This window comes from Gopherus flavomarginatus, chromosome 4 (genome assembly GCF_025201925.1).
Source record: "Gopherus flavomarginatus isolate rGopFla2 chromosome 4, rGopFla2.mat.asm, whole genome shotgun sequence".
Lineage (NCBI taxonomy): Eukaryota > Metazoa > Chordata > Testudines > Testudinidae > Gopherus > Gopherus flavomarginatus.
In genome coordinates this window covers 7194491-7203993 of record NC_066620.1, presented here as the reverse complement: position 1 = coordinate 7203993, position 9503 = coordinate 7194491, and positions in this window count along the sequence as shown.

Genomic DNA, 9503 nt, shown 5'->3' with positions numbered 1-9503 from the left:
TACACACAAGCAATTACCTTCAAGATCCTGGTTGCAGTGCAGTCAGCTTTATTTTCTACCAGTTTCCTGGTGTCTGGGATCGCTCTGAATGAATGAACTGCAGATCAGCACTCCTTGGCCATGGTCGCGTCTCAACCCTTTCTTCAGAGAAGCACAAGTTGAAAAAGGACTTTTTTCAGTACCGCTATCCCACAGCTGGCTGTCGTCACAGAATGTTGGGTCATGCCCTGATCCCTCTGACCACAAAAGGGGGCTCTGCAGAGTTCATTGCTCATGTGATTTCTGCAGAATCTGTGTTCCTCTTGCTATGATCAATTTCGCTAAGAGGACTGCATGTGTCAGATCCTCTATTGAAGTCCACTAGAATGTTCTTGGCCCGCTTGTGGTTCTTTCTGGGAAATTCTAGTTTCGGTTACTGGAAATAATTATTTATATTACAGTAGGATCCCTGACTGAGATCAGTGCCCCACTGCTCCAGTGAGAGACTGTCCCAGCCCCCAAAGAGTTTACAGTCGACAGACAATTAAATTTATGAGTGGGAGAAAAAAATATCGTTACTCACATTTTACAGATGGGGACCTCAGGCACAGAGAGATTGATGAAACCAAGGGGAGTTAGGCTCCTAAATATCTGGGCCTAAGTGTAGGGGTGCTGAGAACCATTGAATCAAGCTGCAAACCCTGTCTGCAATGGAAACCACTTCAAGCCAGCCACTCCCTACTTCCAGCACCTCTGCTGAACTGATCTCCTCAAGGTCACACACAGTCTGGGACAGAACTGGGACAAACCGTCACCTGGAGTGGAGCACCCACAGGGACAGCACTCAAAGAGCCACCAAGGGTTGAACCGAGAGCTCTTCAAGTCCTAGCCCAGTCTCTAACCACAAGACTATCCTGCCTCCCGCCAGTGGAGAGTGCACCCAACACTTCAGTAAAGTTCTTTAGCAGCTTTTCCACTAACATCCCCAGCTTCTGTGAACCAGCCTCACCTGCCCCTTGTTTCCTGTTCTCCTCACCCCTGGAATTTGGAGAGAGGGGCCCATGGTCCCGCCCTATGGTTGTACAGTGAATTACCAGCATTGACCAGCTCACACCATATGGAAGGCTCTCTCCACAGCCAGAAAGGCGGGAAACAATAGTTTTTTAAAATTAAACTCAGGCCTGGTCTTCAGTACAGAGCTTTGCTGGTAACACGGGCCTTGTGTCAGCACAGCCTCACATGCGTCCACACTCCACTTTTGAGTCCCACCGAAAAACTCCTGACTGCCCATTCAGTGTTGAAAAGTGCAAAGTAAACACACATTGGAAAACATAATCCCAACTAGACATACAAAATGTGAGAAGCTGGGCGTGGTTGACGGGATGGACCACTTGATGACTCCCTGTTCTGTTCATTCCCTCTGGGGCACCTGGCATTGGCCACTGACCGAAGACAGGATTCTGGGCTAGATGGGCCATTGGTCTGATCTTGTATGGCTGTTTTTACGTTCTTAAAATGATGGCGTCTAAATTAGCTGTTACCACTTAACGAGATCTTGGAGTCATTATGGATATTTCTTTGCAAACATCCACTCAATGTGCAGCGGCAGTCAAAAAAAACTAAAAGCATGTTAGAAACCAATAGGAAAGGGATAGATAAGACAAAAAATATCATAATGCACTATATAAATCCATAGTTGGGCCATTGGTCCGATCCAGTATGGCTGTACTTAAGTTCAAGTTAAACCACCTCTGAGTGATATACGCTGTCTACCAGGACACTTCCATCAGTGCGGGCAGAAAAAAAAAAATCTTCTAGTAAAATAAAAGCAATCTGACTATATTCACTGCACTCAACCCCAAAAAAGAAATACATGCCAACCAGTGCTCCAGCATCCAAATTAAATACATTGGGAATACAAAAGAATGCTTGGATTCACTCATCCAGTGACTGGGCAATCAGGCAACATGTTTTGCTGCAACCCTGTTGTGAACTTACTGGATGCAGGGCTGCTAGTTCAAAACAATATGCTGGTTTTCAAGTCTGGGCTGATCTATCCTACAGAGTTAGCTTAGCTTAACTACATAGCCCAGAGCTGTGAAAAATAGTCACATCTTGTGCAGTGTAAGTAATTGACCTCAGCCCAGTGTAGACACTGACCTAGCTATCCCCTCGCAGACAGGTGGATTTACTGTAGCAGCAGCAGCAGCAGAACTTCCTCTGTTGCTGTAGTAAATGTCAATGCCACAGCAGCTGTGCCACTGTAGCTTTCTAGCGCAGACATAGCCTGAAAGCCCCAAACAAAATTCCTCACATGCTGTGCTGGGATTCAGGAAGGAGGTGTGACTGTTGCTGGCTCAGGGGACTGGCTCACAGAACTAGCTGGTGACCACAATTCTTCTCTGCTTGCAGGTCATCTGGTTTACATCAGTCTGGACGTCCCTTTTGTCCTCTGGTCCAATTTCTCTGAAGTTTCCGAGCGTGTATTGCTTGACCTTTGCCTGCATGTATCTAGGAAGAGCTGCCTTGTTTCTCCACTGCAGTATGACACTTCCCACGCCACGCTGCAGTGAGTTCTGGGGTCACTATTGCTGTGAGGGACTCAGCAGTGTATGGGCCCAGCAACCTTGAGCCATCTTGAGCAGCCGCCTTCTCTAGGCCTTTGGCACCTTTGCAGCAGTACATCCACAAGGGTCAGCACTGCCTGAGTAAGTTCAGCAGCATTCACCACACTGTACCCGCACCTAGCCAGGACATGACTATGGGATTTTGAAAAGCACCGCCATATACTCACCATGCCATGTGCTAGTGCACGGCCCTGAAGCAAGCAGTAGTGACTGAGACGCTGTTCTGGTCATATTTTTATGCAGCTCTACATGGGGGAAATGTTAGGGAGTCATGGCCTGTTGATATCTGCTAGCCCCCAAAAAATCTAACAATAGCTCTGTCTGGTTGTTTATAATTGACCTTGATCGTTTATAAATGACCTTGAGAGCCACCCCTTCCAAATCTGCTGAAAGACTGACCAAGATAAGGAAAAGAAAAAAATGAGAACATACGAACGGCCAAACTGGGTCAGACCATGGTCCACTTAGGCCAGATGCTTCAGAGGGAATGAACAGGACAGGGCAATCAGTGAGTGATCCAGCCTGTCGTCCAGTCCCAGCTTGTGACAGTCAGTGTTTAGGGACACCCAGAGCATGGGGTTGCTTTGTTCCGGGAGCTGCTCATGAGTCTCAACTCCAGTGTCTATGGGACGAGGGAATGGAGGGAACGCTTGCTGGAGGAAAGGCAGGAAGGCCAAGATGAGAAAGCATCCAGTGGCCTACATCCCAGCACCCGTAACACTGCATAGACGTCAAGGGCCAGGGACATATACTCCCCCTACCCCTATATGCTCTGCAATTGTATACCTTCCACTCATCCCCCAGAGGACACGAAGGAGAACTGCTATGAGTACATGCATACTCGTGACCTGTGATGCAGCCAGCACTGTGCACTCTTTCGAGCAGTGTGCATGGGGTGTATTATCTCATCATCAGGCTCTATTCTGTGATCCCCATTACTGGTTTTCTGTGTCACACAATACAGAGCTGCAACCCCACCAGTCAGTAACCCCTCATCAGACTGAACAATTCATAACCTGGCCATGGGCTGTGTGGTCACAAAGTAACAAAAACAACGCAAAGCAGCACACTCTCTAGGCACAGCATGCTTCAGGCTCCCTCCTGTATCTGCACAGCACCCAGTGGGATCTGGTAAATGCCCTTGTGCCCAGCTGCTTGCAAGTGCAGATCATCTGTCCACTTCCTCCCTCCACCGTGCTGGTTACATTTCCCCCCTTGGCCTCACAAATATTCTGGAAAACACAATATGCAGCAACAGCTGTGGGAACAGCTGGCTCTCTCAGATCCAGCCTGGCCATAAAGCCATCGTCATCGCCCCTTTAATCAGCCCAAGGCACGCTCCATGGTCAGCCAGCACTTCTCAGCCAATAGCGAAATCTTCCCTTGCTGCTGTCCATGCGCCCTGCATTTCACTTCCTCAGCCAGAGAACCAAAGGGCAGGATGGGACCCTGAGACTCACGATTGGTATTGCAACCTCTCCTATGTGAGCATGGCAGCCTAGGAAAAATCTCCCTGCTTGCTGCTTTTGGAAAAGTCCAGTATTCCTAAAGAGGCAAGTGCCATACATCTTCCCTGACCAGCCAACACTAAAATCAGTGAAACACGCCGGGTGCTCTACCAGCGCCTGTGTAACCATGAAGTCCCCCATTTCTTTATTCAGAGGTAAGGCAGTGGATGGGACCCCGATGCGTCACATCCATCTATTATTTCCTGCATATTGCCCAGAGTCCCAGTCCTGCACAGCAGGACTTGCTGAATGGCCCTGGTGCACCTGGAGGACAATCACCCCACCAGAGATTTCCCAGCTCCAAACTCGCTGTCCACAGCGTGATGGCCACCCATTTCTTCGCTGCCAAAGCAGCTCTCATTCTAGTATCTCTACGCTGAGGTGTGGGGACAAGCTCGACCCACAGATCCAGGAACCTGGCCTTCCCCATCCAAAAGTTCTGCAGCTGAGCCTTCCACACTTTGACCCCCTCATACCCCGATGCTCATTTCACAGACCCAGAACTGCCACGCTGGGGCATGCAGCTGGTCAGTGAATGCCTACAGCAGTATCCTCTCCTTAATGGTCTCATTTTCACTGCTGCACACCTGCCCACCCCAGTGGTAGTTGTAGTTCCCCGAATACAAAAGAATCATCCACCTCGTCTCAAAAAAATGGACCAGAGAGCTCGGCTGATCTGTTCAGTGTCTCTGCCAGCAAGATGGAGGAGAGGTTGAAAACCAGCGAGAGGAAGAGTTTTCCTCCTTCAGGATGACTGCCCGTGTTCCTACATCAAGCTCAAAAGGAGGCGACAGAAGTGACTGTTGAACTGCAATCCACGCACTGCAGCAAAAGTCTCACTATACCGCATGTGCTTTAAGGCCCCATGCTGCTAATACCAATGCAAAGGCTTAGCTCTAGGCACATGCGTAAAGGCAAGCTGGTGGATAAGCACAACCAGAACAGACTCATTCCTGAGCAGGATCATACATGAAAGCTGGTTGCTCCTCCACGTGACCCCATGAATCATGGAGCTCAGTTTTTAAAACCTCTTTATTTTAAGATGAATCACTTCCATTTTGGTCCATTTGTTCTGCCAAAGGCTTAGACAAGGCCCAGCTCCAAGGAAAATGAAACCAAAGCGAACTTTAGCCAATTACAAAAGAAAGTCTGAGGCAACATCTTCTGTCATCTTAGCACAGCTGCCCACAAGATTTATGGATGGATGGGTTGTGTGGGCGGCAGCTTGTTGTTTGGTGCCATCAACGTTTCTCTAACCTACTGCATGAACGCAGAGCTGGCAGCCTAACAGATGTGCCATTTAAGCAGCTGGATTGTCCAGCTACTTATAGTCATACTGTAAATCCATGCACAAAGTGTTAGTTACCAGCTGTAGAAGGCTGTCCAAGCCTGCCACCCACAGGGCTGAGGGGAAAGGGGGGAGAGAGGGGAACCCACAACCAGTTGTATTCTCACAACCCATCAGGAAATCCCTTATAGCTCAGGCCCTTTCAGATGTCAAGGCCTGATTGTGATCAACGTAAAGCAGGACCACCTCCCCAGTGCTATTGATGTGTGTTTTATAGGGATGTAGCTACTACTCTGCAGGCAGAGGATAACTATACCAGCATAATGTACTTTTTATACTGATAGAACCACACCCACCAGAGGGTTTTTACCAGTATTTATTTCTAGTAAACACACACACACACAGCCCCTCTAACTGAAACAGCTACATCAGTACAACGTAAGTGCAAATCAGCCATTTAAATTACAGCATTGCATGACTGATCAATGTCGTTTTAAGTGGGAATCCATCATTAAAGTTGCATGCACATAGCTGGGTTTGAAGCACTTGTAATCTTTCCAATGCTAGCTTAAGAGAGAACATTCAGACTCCAGGAACTGCAGAGTTATGGTCACATTCCTCACACGAGGCACTTACATGCCGGTAACAACTTTAACTCTGCTCCAGTATGGTACAACACTACAGCACTCCCTGAAAAGAGATAAGCAAATACACCAAGAGGATGTCCCCCCGTGTGCTTCCAAAAGAAAATGAGATGTGTTATGCGGTATCTCCAACCGCCAGTGTTCAAAAATGACAAGACTGGCTTAAAACCTCCCCAGGAGATTTCTAAAGAACAATACATTTTAGGTTCTGTTTATTTGCTTTCTGTGTTTTTAGCCTTTTCAATGCACCTGTGGAGGAAAAGTTTGAAGATGTGACCCAACCAGGAGGACTAGAAACTTCCATTTAAAAATAAAAAATGTGGGGGAGGAGGAGAAGATAAGTTCTCCCCACTCACCTGATTCCAGAAGCTGGGGCTTTAAGAAACACACCAAATATTGCAAGAGACAGCAATGCTGCTTAAGCAAGGTCCTTGCTCAAAGTGTTAAAAGGCACTAGATCTCCACTAGGGGAATCAATTGTATGTTGGAAAATGACAAGGAAAAGAATAGAATTAAGGAACTGCATTCACCCACCATATATTTCAAGGTGGCCCAGATAATAAACCCCTAATGTGAATCACAGTAGTTGTCAGGGTGACAGTCTCCCAGGGTTACAGAACTAACCCACTGAGATTCAGGGTAATATTTTTTTAAATTTGAGGAGGAGATAGAAGTCAGGCTTACAGTGGACATTCAGTTACAATCTTAACTGTGGTGGAGCAGCCGCCCCTCTGTAGTGTCACTACTGCTGTCAGGTCAGTAGCCACCAGGCTCAGCCAGGAGCATCCAGGTAGTTGCTGGAAAACTAGTGCCCTTCACTGGCCTGAAAGCCGGTCAGCTCCCTCCCTCTAGGTACATTCAGTATATGGAGTGAGGTGCTGGGAGCACAGAGCATCTGCCTGCAATTGCACATGCACATCTCAAGATACAGCTGCTCTCAGAAAAACAACACAAAATCACACAATGGCACCCTCTACTGGCTGCTATTGCTCTGCAGAATCACTGCATATACTGTACTCGTCCCAGCTGCAAACTGCTGGCCACCGAGCAAAGACCTCTAAAGGTGGACAGAGGCAGCTCAGGGTAGGCCCACAGCCTGATCTGCAACTGACCACTCCCCTTGAGGGCTGTGGGGCAGTGGATGAATCATCTGGCAGTCTAGCATCCATTCAGACCAGTGAGAGCCCCACTCCTTCAGCTCCCACACCCTACTAGAGTCCAGGAACTATTACCTGCAGGTTGCTTTTGGGGAGGGAGGGAGGGAGATTATTTCAGAGAAGGTGGTTACAAAAAGACCACATGTCCAGCCAATAGCTACTTCTCCTGGTAATTCTGTTTTTCCGCTGGCCCCACAATTCAGCTGGTGACAGAAGTGTTTCAAGGCAACTTTGTTGGGCTACTATTTCACCAGCTCTAGATTGTCAGCTGGTGGGGACCATGGGTTTTCAAGCCCATCACTGCTAGCCCCTACCACCCCGGGCATGAGGGAGAAAGCATCAACTGCTATGAATTCCCAACACAAAGCTGTCATAAACAGATAGCTAAGGGTTAATGTCTCTTTCACCTGAAGCACCTGACCAGAGGACCAATCAGGAAACCGGATTTTTTCAGCTTTGGGTGGAGGAAATTGAGTGTCTGAGTCTTTTGTCTGTCTGCCTGCTTTCTCTGAGCTTTGGAGAAGCAATTTCTACTTTCTAGTCTTCTGTTTCTAAGTGTAAGGACAAAGAGATCAGATAGTAAGTTATATGGTTTCTTTTCTTTGGTATTTGCATGAATATAAGTGCTGGAGTGCTTTGATTTGTATTCTTTTTGAATAAGGCTGTTTATTCAATATTCTTTTAAGCAATTGACCCTGTATTGTATCATCTTAATACAGAGAGCCCATTTGTATGTATTTTTCTTTCTTTTTATATAAAGCTTTCTTTTAAGACCGGTTGGAGTTTTTCTTTACTTCAGGGAAATTGAGTCTGTACTCACCAGGGAATTGGTGGGAGGAAGAAATCAAGGGGAGATCTGTGTGTTGGATTGCTAGCCTGATTTTGCATTCCCTCTGGGGGAATAGGAAAGTACTATTTGTTTCCAGGATTGGAAACAGAGAGGGGGAGTCCCTCTGTGTAGTTTCACAGAGCTTGTGTCTGTGTATCTCTCCAGGAGCACCTGGAGGGGGGAAGGGAAAAAGGATTATTTCCCTTTGTTGTGAGACTCAAGGGATTTGGGTCTTGGGGTCCCCAGGGAAGGTTTTTCAGAGGGACCAGAGTGCCCCAAAACACTCTAATTTTTTGGGTGGTGGCAGCAGGTGCCAGGTCCAAGCTGGTAACTAAGCTTGGAGGTTTTCATGCTAACCCCCATATTTTGGACGCTAAGGTCCAAATCTGGGACTAAGGTTATGATAAAAGCCCCATTGTCAATTCTGACAGGGTCACTCCCCTGGTTGCAAAAGGTGGCCCAGATGAACTACTTGTGGGCTGGCAGCTTGGAAAGCTGTTGCAAACCATACAAGTCTTCCCAGCAAGGGGTCCCTGCTTTAGAGTATGAGAGGCAAAGACACGACATGACCTTTAGGCTTTGACTAAGGCCCTGTCTACACGTCCAAGCTTACAGCTGCGCCGCTGTAAGATGGCATAACATGGCTATATGAGCCTACATGACAGCGCTCCCATAGATGCAATAAAACCAGCTCAACGAACAGCGGCAGTTGTCAGTGAGTGTCTCCTGCCAACGTAGCGCTGTGCACACAAGCACTTATGTAGGCAAAACTTATATGCCCCTGGGGGATGGGGTCTTTCACACCCCTGGGTGACAAGAGTTTTGCCTATGTAAGTGTACCTGTAGACATGGCTTAAGAGTCACAATGGAGCCTGAAATATACCCAAACTTGAGAAAGGAAACCCCCTCCCAAGTCAAACTGATGGGAAAGAGCATTGGCCAGCTGTAGCTTTTACCAAAGGAAGGATCTGCAGCCAGAGACTCCACATGGCTTAGGCTGATCGGAGTGAATGGACAGAATCCTGTAACCAAATGGAACTCACGCAAGTGCCTGAGAGAAAGGGGATAACCACAGTGACAGAGCGGGGGTTCTCAAACTGGGTGTTGGGACCCCTCAGAGGGTCCCAAGGTTTTTACACGGGGGGTTGCGAGCTGTCAACTTCCATCCCAAACCCCACTTTGCCTCCAGAATTTATAATGGTGTTAAATACATAAAAAAGCGTTAATGTATAAGGGGGGGAGGGGTCTCACACAGAGGCTTGCTGTGTGAAAGGGGTCAGCAGTGCAAGAGTCTGAGAACCCCTGTGACAGAGCATCAGTGCTACTGCACAGGAGCCTACTATTCTGACATGAACCAACTGGCCACCAAGGCCACCCGATCTGGAAAATTGTAGCTCTAAGTGAGTCAGTGGTGTCAGTTTCAAATACTAGTCCTTGCTCCAGATAGTTTACGCAGGGAAGAAGTGGGTTA